Source organism: Marmota flaviventris, unplaced genomic scaffold (genome assembly GCF_047511675.1).
Source record: "Marmota flaviventris isolate mMarFla1 unplaced genomic scaffold, mMarFla1.hap1 Scaffold_55, whole genome shotgun sequence".
Taxonomy (NCBI): domain Eukaryota; kingdom Metazoa; phylum Chordata; class Mammalia; order Rodentia; family Sciuridae; genus Marmota; species Marmota flaviventris.
This window is the reverse complement of record NW_027288355.1, coordinates 762164-782369: the sequence shown is the minus strand read 5'-3', so window position 1 is coordinate 782369 and position 20206 is coordinate 762164. Positions and strand designations below refer to the sequence as shown.

Here is a 20206-nt window from a genome sequence, read left to right as displayed (position 1 = left end):
CAGTCTAAACTCAACTATTCTTTCTCCAATTTTTTTTTTGAGATCCACTTCTTTTTTCAACTCCATTTTTCTTTTACCTTTCACATGTGAGAGAGAAGACTTGACAATTGACTTTCTGCATTTGATTTATTTCATTTAATTTTATATTCTCCAGATTCATTCATTTCCCACAAATGATATAATTCCATTCTTGTTTATGGCTGAGTAGAATGAGTAAACTTGTGAAAATATGTGTAGATGATATTTTCTGGGAATATCACCTGCCAGCACACAGGACCTTCAGGGTCCAAGCTCAGCCTGCCATTGTGTGAACCAGGGAATGAAGATGGAGGAAGCAAAAGGTCTCATGTGAACCATTTGAGGTCTTCCAATCCATGGCTCTGACTATTTGTACATGCACCAACCAGCCTGGTAACTTCCAGAGTGTCCTTTATTGTCTGCATTGATGACTAACCTGTCTCAGTGGTCTGTTTTCATTACAGTTTTGTTCTCAAGAGGAGGGAGTCAATGTGAAGGTAAAATCTCCTGATTCTCCAAGTGTCAGATATAGGATTTGTTTCCTTCCCTTAATTATTTCCCTTTTGTCCATTCATGAAACTGCCTTTATCTGCTTTACATTAATCCTCTCCTCATGTGGCACCTTTGTATTTATTCTGCCCTGAGCTCTGGTTGGGGGTAGGGAATCTAGAGTCAGAGCAAACCTGGGCCCACTGGCCACATGAACTTAATTATTTTATTTATTTATTTTTTTTCCTTTTAAAGGATTCATGTTTCCCATGTTGTGAAGTGGGATTGACAGCTAGTAATGGTGACACTTAATGACATCAGGAGCAATTGATGACCATGTACTGGACTATTGTTTTTGAGAATTTTATCCCTGACCTCTTCACTGGCAATAAGAACTCCATGAGTTGAAGCCATGTTTACACCCATGTTGCAGGACAGGAATGCTCAGCTGTGTCGAGTTAACTTGCTTAAGGTCACACAGCTAGCAAATGGCAGCTTCATTGTTGCTGTGGGAACAGAGGGACAAAATGCACAGATGAGCATGGTAAAGTGTTGGCACATAATGATCAGGTCATAGAGCAGGAAAATGATGTACAGGTGCAATGGAAGGCCTGGCTCTAACCAGGATATAGGCAGGGCCAGTGAGGAGGTGAGAGCAGAGTTCAGAGTGCAGGGTAGAAGGAGGCTTCACTCCTATCTTAAGGAGGTAGCTCAGAGAGTAACACCACAGGAGGCCTTTGCCTGCCTTGAAGGGATGGGGCCAAGTGGGTGGTTCCCAAATTTGACATGTAGAAATGCAGAATATGAGGATTGGGCTTGGTGGAAAGACCCAAGCTCCTTGCTGTTGTATGTGCATGTACATAGGCACATACATGGAGGGATGCCCAGAGAGTTGATAACCTGTGTAAATTCAGGGAAGAGTTCATATTGAAGGAACAATTGAAAAGACAGAATTATCACTTTAAATATATTTTAGTCTGTTTGGACTCCTCTAAGGGAGTACTAGAAACATATACCTTACAAAAAAAAATAAAAAATTCATTTGTGGACTTCTGAAAGCTCAGATGTCCAAGATCAAGTCTCTAACAGGTTTGTTGACTATTGAGAACTTGCTTTTTCATAGAAAGCTCTAATTTGAAGGTTTGTGTCTCCTTGGGTAACTTGGTTGAACTCCTCCCCATTAAGGTGATGGTATTAGAAGGTGAGTCTTTGGGGAGGAGTTGAGGTCCTGAGGCTGAAGACTTCATCAGTAGAATTAATGTTATAATGAACAGTGCTACAGGCTAGATAGCTTCTTCCACCAAATGATGACACAGCCAGAAGCTTCTACCCATTAGAAATATCCTTTCCAAACTTTGAATTGCCTTGTGCCTTGATCTTACACATTGTGAAAAATGAGTGTCTGTGGCTTATAAACCACCAAGTCTACCATAGATTATTATAGCAGCTTGATGAGAGTAAGGAAGTACACCATCTCTGTCCTCACAGGATAAATTGAGAAGTTTCTTTGTAACTTTCTTTTAATAAATGACAATAATCCTATTCCATGACTTAATAACCTGCAGGACCCCACCTTTGTCTGCCTAGGCTCATGATAAACTACCACAACATTAAAATACATACTCACACAGGGTCTAGGACTGGTCATTTTCCCCCAAGTGTGTATAGCTAAGCTTCTGAAACCTGGACCGGAAAGTAACTGTCAAGTCCTCTCTGTGTTCTTGGCATTAAACTTTCAAAGAATTCTTCAATGTATATTAATAGTCATATCTATATATTCACCAGGCTGCTCACACTAGATAAGAAGTGGCCGCTGCTCTTGTAAACTCCAGTCTAATGGAGAAAGCATAAAACCCATCTTGTCCCTTGCTCTGCTGACACTAAACATTGCATATGAATCCTGTGATCTTTTATTGCCAATTACTGATCAGTAAATGTTACATCACAGCAAGCATTGCTACTTTAGGTAAACATTTTGTTCACATTGGAGAAGAGATCCTGGAAATCATGCAAGCTTAAGAAATTAATTAGTCACAGAATAGTATGGTTCATGTTTGTGTTGTCAGACTCTTACCTGTCTGTTGGGCTTGATTTTTGTCCTTTGATTTAATTCTGTTTTGAACATGTTTTTTGTTTATGTGGCTCAAATATAAACCCATATTAAAATACACTGAAGACTCACCTATATTCCATCCCCACTAATCTTTAAACATTGCCCTTCATGAACAACTGATTTAATTGTTTCTAGTATATATTCTTACTGTTTCTTTTTTTTGGTAGGAGGTAATAAGAGTAATATGTTATTATGTAAATTTCTTTCTTACCCCAAAGGGAGTGTTCCTGTATATGCTTTCTGCCCCTTATTTTTCACTCAATGAAACAACCTGGAAAACACTCCACATATGCAAAAATCTTAACTTTCCATGAAATAGATAGATGAAATTGGAACTAAACAAATGATGGACATTCGGGCTATTTCTGAATTTCATTACTTAACAATATTTCTGTATTGAATAGCTCTGGGAATCTATTTTATATTCTTGCAAATGTACATTCAATGTTCAGTCCTGCAAGAAATATTGCTTTATCAATGGCTATTTTTTATACTTTCAAACAATAAAGCCCAATTCGCTGGAGGGTTGCAACATTTTTCTTTCTCCCAGTAGGTATACAAGTTCATGCTTTCTGTAGATGCCCCATATACAGAGGCCACATTTTGGATATTCTGTGCATTATCACAATGTGCTTGTACTTTCTTTTTTTTCTGAGAGAACCATTTCCTATTTCTGTTATTTTTTTTTTCTTTTTCCATATGATTGATACCATGTCATGGTTACAGAAGAAAACAGCAGTGTCCTACCCAATGCTGAAAACAATAATTTCTTCCCAGTACAAAGATCACCAAGGATACAATGCATTTTGGTATTTTGTGTCTTCCACCAAATTGATCTATGTTATCTAAGTCCTTACACCTATGGGCTGAGAGTTTTAAATATTGTTTATTTATTTTAATGTTCATGTATTAATAGTGATAACATTATTTATTTTTTAGTTAGAGTTTTATCTATTTATTGACTTTTAGAAAGACCTGAGGACATAAGCCTTAGAAAAAAGACTTCCTGGAACACCCCCAATATTGAAAATAAATGCCTTAGAAAGTAATACATTGGTACAATTGTTCAGCATACACTAGTGAATACAAGATCATGTTTGGTCACATTGATGATGGCAGTAGAAGACAATGAGAATCAAGCATTCAAAAACATGTAGAATACCCACAAGGAACAAGGAATCACAGGCTCTGATGTGAGAATTGATGGTTGAACTTTGCCAAGCAGAAGCTTCTGGGGCTGAAGGTGATGTCATAGAGAACACTCAGTGGGAAGGTGGTACAAATGGAGAAGCACCCCCCAAAAAACTGTGAAAGTAGATTATTAATTTTTATTTGATGTCATCTCAAAAATTATGAGACAAAACATCTGTAACTATGATCCCCATAATTATTAGCAAACCTAGATGTATTAGGGCCAAGAAACCAATGGTAAAGTTCTTGGGCTAGATCTTGTGCTAGAAAAGGAATGTGAAGTTTCAGAAGAAAATTATGGTGTTAGCTGAAATCTCAAAATAAACTTCAGAGGAAAATGTTTCTTTTATTAATAAATAATATAGTTTGTTGATCTTTTTCATTTTTTTCATATTCCATATTAATAGTATATATCTTAGGAGAAAATGAAGAAGAAGCCTTTGTTTCAAATAGTGTCATCTTCATCAAGCTCAGCCTATCCTCTTACCAGGGATATATGTGGATTCACCCAAAACACATTTTCTCACTTCGTTTATCAAGTCCCTCTAATATCCTCCAGGTGCCATTCCAATATTATTACCGAATTATATCTGGATTATGTAATGGTAGTTGTGCTCCCACTGTACATAGGCTTTCTTATAGATTCAGAATTACCATATATTATCAAAATAGTTCTTGATATAATCTCATCTTGAGGTTTTCTGTGGTAGTGTGTTACTTTGATTTCATCTTTCTCTTCTTGATTAAGCAGTAGGAACATATTGAAAACTCTATTATTTTCAGTGAATTGAAATGGAAGGATTGCACAAAAGTAAAGAATTGCAGCCTTCTCAAAAATGCATCTTAATGTAGTAGGTGTGCACATGGATGTATTTTTTAGTGCTGTCTTTTGACATTTATTACAAGAACTAATGCCTTTAATAAATTATCTAATATGACACTGAAAATCATGCCCTCTAGTGATTTTTTTAATTTGTATTTATAATCTTTTATTGAGTTAAAGTGTTACCTTGATGCTAAATCTGATCATCGTGTATGACATATAAGGAGTCACATTACATATATTCTAGAGATATTGTGTATGAAAGAATAACAAGTATCAAATATGGATGGGTTTCTGAAATAAAAAGTCCTCAGTAGAAATGCTGGCCATTATGTTTTAATTATGCAATTCCTCATATATGTGATTTAATAGATTTAAATTTTTTCTTTTAATAATGGCTACATATGTTTTTTGCTTCAAATTGTTTTCATAATGTTAAAATATTATAGCAATATGTGTAGAAAGCTCTTTGGCAGTATTTTAGGCCTGTCTTTGAATCCCCAATGTAGCTATCTTCCTTGTATATATGTTATTATTATGACCAGAAAAAATATCTTAAGTGACCAAAGTCCAGCTATTGAATATCAGTAGAAATATATTATTATTGTCTTCTCCTCAATCATCTGGAATAAAGGATTGTACTTAAAGTCACAGTTCAGATAGACTCAAAGTCATTTCATTGTAATGTTATTAATTAAAGAACAAGAATTGGGCCCAAGCCTAAAAGATGAACTTCCATAAAATACCAATATTCATCTGCTTGTAGGAAGCAATGTATTTCTTCAGTAAAAAAAAAAAACACACATAAAATTGATACAGAAAATTTGATGTTAATCTGATAGAATAGTTTCTATACAAGGCATGTTGTGTTTTAAGTCAAGTGTCTGAAATAGTAGGTATGTACTTTAAATTGTTTCAAGCCACATATTATTAAATACCAGGCATCAGGGCTAAGACTGTGGCTCAGTGGTATAGTGTTTGCCTAGCACATGTGAGAAACTGTGTTCAATCCTCAACACCATATAAAAAATAAAATAAGAAAATAAAGTGTAAACAAGTTTTGAAAAAAAATAGCAGTCATCAGAAAACCATGTGGATGAGGCTAAATCATTCCATGACTCTTTAGACCTTTTAGATATAAAAGACAGGATAGTAAGAAAAAACAAAATAGAAAAAAATATTTATGAACATAGGATACCATTTTAAAATCTGAGGTGATGTAGATATTTGGTTAAAACATCAAAGAGTTGATTTCTGTTTATTTTAATTTTTAACTGGAATCTACTATTTGTACTTGGATATGAGACCCATTATTGTAACTCAACATGTGTATATAGTGTGACATTATCAGATCGGGGTAATTTTCATCTAATTAAAATTATTATTCTTTGTTTGAAATCTGCAAATTTCTGGCTATTTTGATTTGTTTAAGAAGTTATTATAGAACGTAATCACCTTATTGTGCCATAAAACCTAAGAGTTACTTTCTGGTCTTAACTGATTTTGGCACTCCTTACACACAATCAATCTCTTTCTCATTCTTATCATAAATCTTGGAAGCATTTCTGTTTCAGTTTCTGTGTAATCAACTTTTTAGCTTTAACACATAAATGCCAGATGCAGTATTTGTGGGAAAATAAATGTCATTACTAGGAAAAAAATATTATCCTCAATTAGTAATTTTGGAACTTGGCATAATTGTTTGCATTCACTCATTCAGTGTTTTGAACTTGTCTATAATAATAAATCTGTAAAAAGAATAAAAATATATAAATCAAATATCCATGTTTTCAAGATTTTATGGGTCACATTTGGTCAATGGGAGTAATTTTTGTGACATCTATTTTTATAAAAATGGCATATGCTAATTCTTAAAAATTTATTTATAATAAGTGAATATATTATATGTATGTTTTTTGATTGCAAGTTTAAATAGATCCATGTTACCATGGAATAAATAACTTTAAAAATTGTATTAGAGTTGGCTCAGTGGCACAGGCCTGTCATTCCAGTGGATGTGGAGGCTGAGGCAGGAGTATTGAGAGTTCAAAGCCAGCCTCATTAACTTAGTGAGTTCCTGAGAAATAATTTAACCCTTTATCAAAATAATAAAAAAAAAAACAAGAAAGAAAAGGGGACCCACACACAGTGGCACACACCTGTAATCCCAGTAGCTCAAGGGGCTGAGGCAGAAGGAGCAAGAGTTCATAGTCAGTCTCAACAATGGTGATGAACTAAGAAAATTAGTGAGACTCTAAATAAAATACAAAATGAGGCTGGTGATATTGCTCAGTGGTGGAGTATCCAAGAGTTCAATCCCAGAAGGGCCAAATCAAATAAATAAATAAAAGGTGCTAGGGATGAGGCTGGGCCTGTGGTTCAGTGGTAGCACAATTGAATTGCATGGCATGTGTGAGGCTCTGGGTTTGATTCTCAGAACCACATATAAATAAACAAAATAAAGATCTATCAACAATGAAAAAATATTTAAAAACTGGTGATGTATCTCAGTGGGTAACCACCCAAATGAACTCACCCTGTACCCCTTCTCTATCTGGGATGACCACCCTAACACATATGAAAGAACAATATCTCAGCCTGGCCACCTATCCAGCATTTCTCCTTTAACAGCCCATGAGGACCCATTCCTCACTTGATGCCCATTCTTTCATGCCACCGAGTGACTATGCACTGAGCCTGTACTAAGCCACCTGAGCACAACTGGTTTTTAAGGTCCAGGTCCAGGTATCACTAATTAATTTCACTGGGACCTTATATTTTATAAAATGGGTTTCTAATAATTCAAAATGACAGGTTTAGGGCTGAAAGTTCAGTTCAGTAGTAAAACAAGTGTTTCCCATGTGACTGGCTCTGGGTTCCTCTGCCACGTGACCAGCGTGAGCTTCATGAAAGAAGATTTGGTGCATAAGAAATTGCTAGTGAGTTTTAAATTAAAGAGACTCTCATTACCTTTAGCACAGCTCCAAGACGGCTTCTCCTAGTTCCCGCCTCCAGCCACCTAATGTGGTGGCGAGGTTTACAGAAGAGACTAGCGAGAGAGTGAGAGCATGCCAGGGAGTGAGCTTTTATTGGGGAACAAAAAATTCAAGGGAAAATCCCATCCAATGAAGGATAAGGGGGGCAGCATCCCAAGTTCAGGGCCGGAAATTGGGTCTTCAGGTCAGTGGCCAGGCACGGCTCAGCACGGACAAGCCCTTGGACTAGGAAATCGTGGGGAAGGCTTTTTAACACAGGCTGTGTTTAAGCACTTCTCACCCAGGCAGGGAGGTAACTCAAACCACATGTAAGGATGGCCTCCCAGGATCCAATTCCAGCATGTAAAAAAAAAAAAAAAAGCAAGGCAGGCCTGGTGGCACATGCCTATAATCCCAGTGACTATAGAGGCTGAGGCAGGGGGCTCCCAAGTCTAAGGACAGCTTCAGCAATGTAGTTAGGCCCTAAAAATCTTACAGAGATGCTGTCTCTAAACTATAAAAAGGGTTGGGGATGGTTGTTCAGTGCTTAAGCAATCCAGGTTTAGTCCCCACAACCAAAAACAGAACCAAACCCAAACTAAAAGTAAAAAACAAACTGTATTCCCCAATATTCTTTGCAGGTAGGGGTCTCTATAATTCTGTGCTGGCCAAGGAGATATCAGTGGAAGCAACTGGGCCTCTAGATCTTTGTTTTTTCCTTCTTCCCTTTCCCCTGATTGCTGTATTGAATAGATTGCAAAATGAAAAACAGAAAGGGTTCTGGGGCATGATGGCATAGCTGGATAGCCATAGCAGCCCAGAATACCAACCACTGGGCTTCTTTGACAGGTACAGGAGTAATGTATGCCAAGAGAACCAGCCATCTTTTTCACCAATTATTATTCAGGTCTCTGGGGATGGAAAGAAAGTACAAGACAAAACCTTGACTTTACCTAATCTGAGCCCTTGGGGCAGAGTTAGGCCTGAGTCATCTCCAGGATCTCTCACCTGCCCCAGAATGTTCTCAGAGAGTGAGTATCTTTTCTTTTGATGCCAACATTCAAGTCCAAAATCTCAGGGCTCCCATGGCTCTCCTGAGAACTGTTCCACAACAGGCTAACACTGGTCCCAATCTCAATTCCTGCACTGATGGGCCATTAGGTGTGGTGAGCCGCTTCTGCCATTTCTGCAGACTATGGTCGCCATTACGAGATGGCACTGGCTCCGCTGTGGTATGTGACAAACAACTCCTTATCTGAGAGAGTTGGCACATGATTTTCACCACCCTGTGAGAAAGCTCCACGCGGCAGCTTTGCATTGGGGCTTGGGATGCTTTATTAAGGCTGGGAAGGGCATCCGGGAGGAGAAGAAGAAAGAATAAGAAATATCAAGGGACCTGAATAAACTGCTGAGAGAAGATTCCCGAGTGTTGCGTCTTCCTTGCGGGCAAGGGGTCGCGACAATTAGGAAAGTGATTTTAAGCAAGCCTTACTGTCCCCATTTTTTGAAGTGGATCTTCTCCAAAAAAGACTTGAATCTAAATGAACACAGAAGGAAGAAGCCAGGTTCCAAGGACTGAAGATGAAAACTGCCTCCAGAGAAACCTAGGATTTGAAAAACAATCAATTAAAGTGAGGTGGCAGGTAAAGTATGGACCTTGACATAAAACAATAGCCTGACAGCAAAATGTCAGGTGTGGAAATGGACATATGTGTGAGAAACTGACTTTTCACAGCCTCCACTATAGGTGAAAATGAATGCTAAAATTGCAATATGGAACATAATAAAAAGGAACTACAATTTTTTTTTTCTTTTTTTGTACAAGGGTTTGAATCTAGGGGCACATACCACTGAGCCTCATCTTCATATTTTTTTAATGTTATTTTTTAACTTTTGAGACACATTGTTAAACACAATATAAGTGTATTCTTATATCAAACAAGCACTTTGGTCACAAAATAAATATGTCATGTTAGCAACTACTTCTCTTTTACTGATTTTTTTCCTTAAATTCAAGTGAAAATGGTTTATTTTCATATTTAATAACTTTTTTTATAATTTTTGCCATTATTTAATTTATTTTTATGTGGTGTTGATGATATAACCCAGCACCTCATGTGCACTAGGCAAGCACTCTCCCAATGAGCCACAAACCCAGCCCACATTTAACCCCATTTTAATAAAATTCTTTTCATTCTTTCTACCCACCCTTGCATTTTTATTTACCCTCCAATGTATGTGACTAAAAAGGCCTGAGAAATGATACTACCTAATGTTAATTTTGGTGTTTGGGGCACTGGGTTTTGGCAAGATTCCCAATCTTTGGCCAGTTTTTCAGTATTCTACTGTATATTTTGAATTCTTTATAGGAGCTTTTAGCATTGTTGTAGAACAATGCAAACAGTTTCCCAAAATATGGCACTATTTTTGAAAGTTTTGTGGATATTGAATGACATGATGAGAAAAGCACCTGGCATGGTGTGGTTGTGTGATTCTGAAAAGACACAAATTTCATTGTGAGGTCACAAATGGTGTTCTTACCTATAATGTCCTTCCATTTGTTCTTTAGCATACTTCAACTCATCCTTCAATACCTACTTTAATGTGAAGAATTCATACTCTCAGCCAATACCTATACCAAGCCAACCAGCCCCCTTCTCTGAAGACTAAGAATCTGAGCAGCACCAAAGCAACAGCAAAAAGGCTTCCAGTGTGCTTTTATATCTGTGGGTTCCAGGAAAGACTATAAAGGGGTTTGGGGCACTGAGATCATCTGGCAAAACCCAGCTCCTGGTTTTATTGAGTTTTGCCATCAGGTTCCCTTGACCTCCCCAGTGTCATCTAGAGCATTTTTTTAAAAGCACCCAGTTTAGTTTCTGCAGCTTGAAACCCAAGTACCCAACTGCTGCCCTATCTCTACAGCATTGAGTCAGGCTGTCAGAGTAAACAATAGTTATACATAAGTCATTATAAAGAGGCTTTTCTTCTGAGACTCAACCTTGAGAAAGATGGCCATTGTCAGACACTTATGCTCCCCCATCTGAGATGCCCCAGCTGGCTGGAGAAGAGATCACAGATGACTCTTGTCTGCCAAGTAGCTGTGCCCATCCTGTTCTGAAAGGGTAAGAGAAGGTGCTTAAGGCCACAGAGCTAAAGAGCAGAAGGCCATATCCTTTGCAAACATGCTTTTTTAATTCTGGCTGGGCTCTTTCACATATAGGGCATGGACCTTGCTAGTTGCTTGCCAGTGCCTCTTCTGCATCCATAATACACAGATAGTGTTGAAAAGTGCTCACGTTTATGTAAATAAAGTATTATCATCAGCTGAATTTTGTAAACGGAGATACTCTGACTTAGGTTAGCAGAGTTGTTCAAGGTCAAACATTAAAGATGTGGGGTTCAAAGGTGACCAGAGCCCAAAGGTAATTGTCCCTTAGACTCAGTGATGTCACAACCATGGGCATCTCTGCAAGATCCCGTTTTTTCATTTCAGATAGAGTTTTCAAGGAGCAGTAGAGAGGCCAGGTGACACAGGGAGGCTGCCGTAGGAGTGAACTTGATGGAAATGTATGGCTAATGAAGAAGAGCAGAGCCATTTTTTGTTATTGGATATTGGTGGAATTGGGCCAAGCCAGACTGCAAATATTCCAGAACTGAAGGGAAAACCCTGCAATCCAAGAGTGTTAAATATGTCAGTGGAGGCTGAGCCACGTGGACAGAATGCAGAGGATCAAGTGGATGGAGTGGATGTGGCTCTACATAAGAGAGCAGGTAAGAGGCAAGATGTTGGGTGGAGCCCATTTAAATAAAGTGGAGAGGACCTAGTGGGGCTTGAATGTTGGGCAGAGCTGGTGAGGCAGAGTCAGGCTGAGTGAGTGGAGCCCACCCAACAGTGGGTGGGGAGGAGACAGGGGAAGCATGTGGGAGGCAGCACCCCCATCCAGCACTCCTTAGGTGAGCACAGCCTAGGAACCAGGAGGCGCAGTGGTGCAGGAGCAGAGGGCATGGTACGTGTGTCCACAGGAGGCAACTGGAGTCAGGTGAGGCATCTGGAAATTCTGTCAGGAGACACTGTGGAGCCAGTGGGGAAGCAGGATCTTTGGGCTCTGAGATAGAAATGTGACCTCAGGGTCTGTTCCATTGGGGGTCTCAGTTTTCCCTCTTACACACTGAGGCAATGGAGGGAGGCTGAAGATGCCACAGCACAGCCTTTCTTGGTTCCTCCCTCTCATGGGATGCTGTGCACTTTTTTATATTTCAGGTTGATTGGGTTCCATGGGGTTTCTGGAAGAGGTCCTGGGGATATCACCTGAGACACTTTGTTTTTGGGGAACAATAATTTTACTGGCATGTTCACAGAGACTTCTCTTAGTGCCTGCTGTGTACATACTGAGACCTTGAGGTCCAGAGAGGGTAAGCCTGTGATTCAGCCATAACTTGCTGGAGCTTAGTTTTGATAGCACAGCCCACTTCACTCACTCACTCAGGCACAGGAAGTGTTTTCTAGCACCTAGGCAGTGAAAAAAACATAGATGGGGGAGAAGGCCTTAACCCTTTCCCAGGGCGACTTTGGAAAACTCCCTAAATCTGTAAAGTAGAACACGATGTGATGCCTTCCTCTCAGGCTGGTCCAGCTTCATGATTCTCTGAAATGCAGTTTGGCGTGGATGGGGCAGGGCATCTATTTTGACAGTATTATCATTTAGGTTTTTTTTCTTTGAAACATTTATTTCTTAGTTGTGGGTGGACACAATACATTTATTTTATTTTTATGTGATGGTTAAGCTTGAACCCAATGCCTATGTGTAATAGGGGAACACTCTACATCTATGAAAAACCACAGCCTTCATTTAGTTTTATATATGGAAACATAACCCCTCGCATTTTAAAATAAAACTATAGTACCAGGCTCTGTTCTAGGCAAAGAGGACACAGATATGTTCAAAACAGCAGGGAATCTCTGCTCTCATTCTTGCTTCAGACCATTTACCCTGGTCTGAAGCAAAAATTCAGACACTAAAGGGACATGAAGTACTGACACCCTTTAGGCATCTGATCTAATGTTACCATCCATGGCAATGTTTTACCTTCTCAATTATTCTAAAACACACCCCTCACCATGTCACTTATCTGCCCCAATCCTTTTCTACCTGTGAGATAAAGGCCTCCTTAAGGATCCATCCCTTGCTGGCTTCTCGAGTTGCATCTCCCCACCCCTCTCTGAGGTTTCAAGAATTCCTGTCTCATCCCTACTTGTACTTACTGTTCTTCTTAATGTGTGTACTTTCCCATTGTTAGAAGTGCTAACTCCTAATGAGACACTAGACGGCGTCAGAACTCTACTTTTGACTTTTTTTCCCTAGTGTCCACCAAAGTATCTGCCTACTTATTGGCTGGCTTGGTTAAGAAACATTCTAGAAAGCCCTTCAGTATTTGTTTTATAATCAGATTTTTAATTTTGTTTCTTACAAATATTCATTAATTGTATGTATGAAATTAATCATCCAGCTATGAAAGGGAGTACACTAACTATCCAGTGTATGTATGTGTGTGTATATAAGTGTGTGTGTGTGTGTGTGTGTGTGTATATATATATATATACACACACACATATATATTTTTTTTTCAAAATTTATTCAGAAGTGGAATAAGAGTTTCAATTCAGTCATGGCCTCTTTCTACACCTGTTGTTCCTGGGATGTTTCAGGAGTTCTTACTAATATTGCAGGTATTTTTTTCTCTTTTCTATGCTGTGGATATTATAAGCCATTAAATAGAATAAATATATCTCAGAGATGCCAAGTGTTATCTCACTTGTAGTTGTCCATTGGGCATCTCTAGGCCTAAGTAAATATTCAGTGTTTTTTGGCAAAAGCATCTTTTAAGTCCCTCAATATGGGGAGGATTTGTGCCTATTTAGCAGAACTTGTCCCCATGGATATGATTATCCATAGAATATGTATTATATGATATGATGGCATGACTTGGTAACAGGAATAAAAGTGGCTTAAACTGATTTATTTATTTATAATTATATATTTTATAGACATTTAATGTACATATAATTATATACTTATAAAGCAATAATTTGGAGTACATGTATCACTCTTTCACACATATATGCTTATAATATTGTCTTTAGTATAAGCAGGTTTGGGGATGGATTGGTGTGAGTGTAATGGTGAAAGGATCAAGGACAATTGCTGAATTTTTGACTTGAGCACTCTAGGGTAGTTACTGATACCCAATCCTGTATGGAGCAGAAAAACCACATGAGGCTAGTCTCAAAGAAGGCTTTTGTGTTGATGTTTGTGATTTCTCCTTGATTTCCACATGAACATGTTTGAATGTGAGAGGAGAGGACTGGGAAGAAAATGAATATTTGGAAGGTGTGGGAATGTGCAAAATACTGCAATGAGGTTGAGCATGACCCTAGGTGTGGGTGAAGATATAGAAGTAGAGGGAGCATTTCTCTGAGCTGGGGACACTCCTATATTTAGCATTGGTGAAGAAAATTATATGAAGGAGACAGAGAGTGAGGGCATCCAGTTAAGGAGATAGAAAACCAGGGAAATTTAATGACATGGATTTCTGGAGAAGATGATTTAAAAAAGAAAGGCAGAACCTTTTGTTCTAAAAGCCACTAAAAAGTGAACTACAGGGTGATAAAGGAGGGACCTTGTGATTTGGTGCCATAGTGGTTTCTGATGATTTCAGTGGAGCCCCTGTCCTCAGGTGGTGGGAAGCCAAATGGAAGATTTATGGAAAAATTAAGGTCAGCATAGTGAAGGTAATAGCTGGAGATAATTTTTCTGATTGTGTACAATGAGATAAAGGGAGACTCAGCCAGGTGTTAACATTAATGGCCTCTGAGATGTAGGAAGAGTTTATTTCTGCAAATGTTTGTGGCTGCAGAATTTTTTTTTCTATTACCATGTTTTCCACCTACACCCTAGAGTTGATTTTTTAGAAGTAATATAGAAGCCCCATAGTGATTTCTGGAGAGTAGGAAGGGTGCTGGGGCAGGGCAAGGGATGAAAGTAGAAGATGGATAATTAGATATGATAACTGTGTGCCTTGCATTGGAAATATTATGTTCAATTCCATTAACATGTGCAATAAATGTTTGTTAATTAAAAATAAATTAAAACTAATTATTCTATTTGATTACTGAAAGGTAGGCACTCAACACTGAGGGAGAGAGTATACTTTTGTTTTGTTTCCTGCTTGTGAAAATGGTTATTGTTAGTCACCTATAAAGAGAACTTATTAAATAATTTTGGAAGGAATAGTATGCATTTGAAATGCCTTGTTCTCAAAGTATAAAGAGCTTATCTGATGGTCACTGAAATATTTGAAGCGCTACATTCCATCCATTGTCAAGGTAGTTTGTGCCAGCTTCATCCTTTGGGAATGTAATATTTTCCTTATTCCTTCACTATTTGTTGCAATCAAGTCACTGAATCTGCCCACCCATAAAAGACAAGGATACTAAACTCCACATGCAGGAGGGGATGCTATTCTCCTGCATTGTTTTGAACTCTTCTATATGAAATATTTGTCTGTTCCCATCACTTATTATCAATGAAGTCAATTATGTTTTATCAGTAAATATATATTCATTTGTTGCTTTCACTTATAATTTACTGATAATGGTTTTTATTTTATTGCTCATATTTTTCCAGCTTTCACTCTTTCAGGATCTTTTACTTTAATTCTCATGTCATTTGTCAGGAATCCACATGTGGGACATCTTGGGAGACTCTCCTCTTACTCTTCCTTCTTTTTCTCCTACTATATTCAGGTTCATTTTTAAATTTATCTTACCAGATCCTAGAATCATCATTTTATCCAGGGAAATATACACATTTTTACTGGTATTTTTAGGGAAACTTGTGTAATTTGTCAGGCCCAATGCAAAATGAAAACTTTGACTCCCTGCATAAAATCAGGTGACCTCTACAATTGACATCATGTCACAGAAATCTATATCTTTCTTCTGTGATCTCTTCACATGTCATGGTAAATTTTGTCTTTCTTTTAATTGTCCTTATTACAGAATTTTAAATTTTTATCAAGACTTCTAACATTCATCTTTGTGTATGCCATATCAATTCTATATGGAAACTTATGAGCAAGTCACATTGGAGAGCTTACATATCCATGTTGTGTTCATTAATACCAAAGCAGTGAATGTTACACAGAACCAATGCAATTGTTTTTACTACAACTTGATAACTGTGAACAATTTCTCCAGCTAGTTTGTTAATGAGTTTGAAAGAAATGGAAGAAAAATGACTGTGGATCACCCTACTTTTCCTTTCCCTTCATATTCTCAGCTGGAGAGGTGGGTTAACACAGTGAAGTACCTTGGGTGACAAAGCTGTCTTCTTTCTATATTTGAATCTAATTCTGGTTGAACATTAAGGTGTGGTCTCCCCGGGTTTCATCATGCTCCCTTTTTTTACTTACTGGTGAATAAGACATGGTCACATTGTACTCAACTCTCTCTTAGCTACATTTCTTTGCAAACAACATGCTTCTCTCTCTCTCTCTCTCTCTCTCTCTCTCTCTCTCTCTATATATATATATATATATATATATATATATATATATATATATATATATATATATATATATATATAATTTAGACACATGGTCTCATTCAGTTGCTTAGCGTCTGGCTAACTTGATGAGGCTGGTTTTTAACTTGTGTTCCTCCCACCTCAGCTTCTCAAACCACTGGTATTCAAGGTATGTCCCACTGTACCCAGCTCACTTAATGATTTTTCATAGAGATTATTTTGTGTTTCAGATTTTATACTCTTCTCAGGTGATGTGTAAGTAATTTCTCTCATTCCAACAGTTGAATCTTTTCCCTGTTCATGCTTTACTGTGCTGTGCAGAAGCTTTTGGTTTAATGGAATTATACTTGTCTGCTTATGGTTCACTTCCCTGTCCTTTTAATGTCATAACCAAAGGAACATTTCCTAAAGCAATGTTGTAAAGTGTTTCTTTTGTGTTTTCTTTGTATATTTTGCTCACAAACTTATGCTCTTCTTTCTTTTTTTTCTATTTTAGATTGAAAAAATAGCAACTTCATCTGCTTGTGTTGTACAGCAGGATATTTCATCTTTCTACATATGGATTTCCAGTTTTCCCAGCACCAATTGTTGAAGAGGCTATCTTTTCTCCAATTTATGTTTTGGTCACCTTTGTCTAGTATGGATTGGTCTATATGCCTTTTGATATGGGGTTTCCTTTTTCTTTCTTTCTTTCTTTTTTAATTATTTCTCTGTAGTATAGTTTAAGGTCTAGTATTATGATGTCTATTGATTCAATCATTTTGTTGAGAATTGCTTATTGAGAAGGACTATTGTGGCTCTCCTATTTTTTTAAATGAATTTCACGATTGCTTTTTCTAGTTTTATGAAGAGTGTCATTGGACTTTTAAAAGGAATTGCACTGAATCTGTATAAGTATTTTGTTAGTATTGCCGTTTTGACTATGATCATTCTTCCTACCAAGAGCATGGGAGATCTTCAATTTCTATCTTTAGTGTTCTGTGGTTCTCATTGTAGAGGTATTTTTACCTCTTTTTTAGATTGATTCAGAAGTATTTTATTTTATTCTTTCTTTTTCTTTTTTTGAGGCCATTGTTAATGGGGTGGTTTTCCTAATTTTTATTACACTGAATTCATTGCTTGAATATAGAAATTTATTTGGTTTATGGATGTTTATTTTATATTCGGCTATTTTGCTGAATTTATTAGACAAGAACGTTTTCAAGTGAATTTTTTTGGATTTTGTAAATATAGAATCATGTCATTTGTAAATAGTGATAGTTTGATTTCCTATGTTTCTATTCATTTATCTATTCATTTATTTAATAAAGATAAATGAATAGAAACATAGGTTTTGGATAGAGCTTCAAGGATGATGTTGAATTGAAGTGGCAAAAAAAAAAAAAAAAAAAAAAAGGCATCCTTTGCCTTTTTTTTAATTTTAGAGGAAATGCTTTAATTTTTTCTCCCTTAAGAATAATGTTTCCGAGGAGCCGCCACAGAAGGCCCAGGTGCAGCGGCCACTGCCTGGGTGGGCACAGGGCTGAATGGGCAGGGGAGGGGAGCGAGCCCCCAGGGAGGCCATGGACAGTCCTCCCGCACAGGGCGCAATGGTGATGCGGAGGCTGGAAACACCCTTCTAAGGTGATGAGGCGCTGAGCAGCCTGGGCAATGGCGTCAGTGGCAGCAGCAGCAACTTTGCGTGCCTGTCCCGCTTGTCCCTGGGGCGCCCCAAACAGCCTCGCAGGCAGAGTGGTGAAGAATGACAGCTGACGCTGAGCCTGAGCAAACAAGTGGTGGTGGCACCACCTCTGGCCCCCCTGCGCAGACTGCACCCCCAGCAGTCGCCACGACAGCCTGCTCTCCAGCACGACCTGGGGCTGGTCCAACCACGCTGACCAACCATCCAGACCAACGGGCTGGTCACAACCACGCTGAGGAGCACGCAGTTCTTCTACCCAAGATGGTGGCCAGGGAGAAGCAGGAGTTCACCGAGGATGTTGTCAAGGCCCTGGAGGATTTGAACAAGCAGCACCAGCTTGGCTGGGTGCAGCCCGGCTGCTGCTGCGGCCTCGCAGGAGGACCCTCTGGCACGGCATCCGCGCCACCCTCCCAGCTGGCACCAGTCTTCCTAAACCTGAGCCACTACAAGGATGGCGCCAGGGGTGCTGGGGATGCTGCCACTGTCGCCTTCTCCTCCTAGTCCGTTCCCTTCCCACAGCCGCTGCCTCCCAGTGATTTACTGGGGCCGCTGTGCCTAGCTGTGCTCAAGGAAAGCCACAGATGGTGCCCACCTTGCCAAGCTTCGGAGAGAGCCTGCTGTCACCAATCAACGTGGACATGCAGGAGCTCATAAAGGCTGAGCCCAAGCAGCTGCTCAACAATATCGCAGCCTCCAAGTGCCCCAAGGGCAAGCTGGAGCATCTCTCACCTGGAGGAGAAAGAGAAGCGCTCAAGAGCCAGAACACGGAACTGGCGTCCACCAGGAGCCTGCTGCCCAAGCAGGTGGCGCAACTCAAGCAGAAAGTCCTCAGCCATGTCAACAGCAGCCGCCAGCTTCTACCCCAGCACTAGGTGCCCTGGTACTGAGCCCAAGCACAGGGGGCATCCTCGCCCGCCTCCTCTTGAGGGGCGGGCTTGCAGGGGGCGGGGATTGAGCTCCCAGGAGTTGGTATGTGCTGCCCTGGCGACCCCCTCCAAGAGGGTGCCCAGGACTTGGAGAGGGCGCCTTGGACTTGACAAGCTGGACCCCCTGCTTCTGGGGGGTTGAGGGAGAGCGCATGACACCCCCTCGTACTGCCTCTGTTCCCCGCGCTGCCGCCAGGTGTCACACAAACCCAGGGCCTAGCCGCCCCTTCTACACACTGCTGCGGAAGGGGCTCTGTGCGGCACAGCCTTCAGCCTGACTTTTCTTTTACATTTTTTTTTTTTTTTTTGCCTTTGGAAGAAAGAAGAACAGAGTTTTAGATTCTTCCGTATTTATGTTTCTACTCGGGAACAAAGGGTTGTGTGTGCGTGTGTTTCTTTGTGTTGGCTTTTTTAAAAGAAATGGGAAGGAAAAAAAATCACCCTTTTCCTTACTCTCGCTACCCCCTTTTGTCCTTCGGACACTTTTTGTTCTTTGTTTTTGTTTTTGTTTTGTGAGGAGTCCACATTCCTGTTTGTAATCCTTTGTCCGGTTTTGGTTCTGTTTTCAGTAAAATCTCCTTACTCAAAAAAAAAAAAAAAAAAAAAAAAAAGGAGGAGAAGAAGAAGAAGATTTCCCTTGTGTTTACCATAAACAGCTTTTGTAGTGTTAAGATATTTTTCTATTATATATAGTTTTCTAGTGTTTTGACCATGTATTTAGTCAAATGCTTTTTCTGCATTTGTTGAGATAATTTTTTTTGATTCTTGTCTTTACATCTATTTACTTAAAAAATGTTTATTGATTTCCATGTGTTTAACCAACCCTGCATCCCTGGGACAAAGCCCACTGATCATGTTGTACAATATTTTTAATATGATTTTGTATGTTGTTTGCCATAATTTTATTGAGAATTATTACATCTCTGTTCATCAGGAATACTGGCCTGAAATGTTCTTTCCTTGATGTGTCTTTGTCTGGTTTTTGCATCAGGTTGATATTAGTTTCATAGAATGAGGTTAGAAAGTTTTGCTATTTTCTATTTCATAAAATAATTTTAGACGAATTGGTGTTCATTCTTTTTTCAATTTCTTGTAGAACTGGGCTGAGAATTCTTCTGATAATGTTTTTTTTTTTTTCTTAGTTGTTAGGCTTGTGATAAATGCTTCCTTGAGAGAATTAATGTAGTACACTCAAGACTTTAGAGGAGAAATGCCTACCTTAACATTAGCCTGCTTTGACAAATGTTAGTCCTCAATAACAATATTTTTTAAACATTTTTTTGTTTTCCCCAGAAGAGGACTGACACCTCCAAGATTCCTTTCTTTAAACATGTGTGTGTGTGTGTGTGTGTGTCCAGTGTTTTGTGGTCACTTGTTAAAACTTCATTAAATAACACAGCCATGA

General features: G+C 38.9%; 1 pseudogene; it reads left to right on the top strand.

Moving 5' to 3' along the window:
- Positions 1–919: 919 nt before the first annotated feature.
- On the top strand, positions 920–18762 carry LOC139704378 (transcription factor JunD-like; annotated as a pseudogene).
- The last annotated feature ends 1444 nt before the right edge of the window (positions 18763–20206 follow it).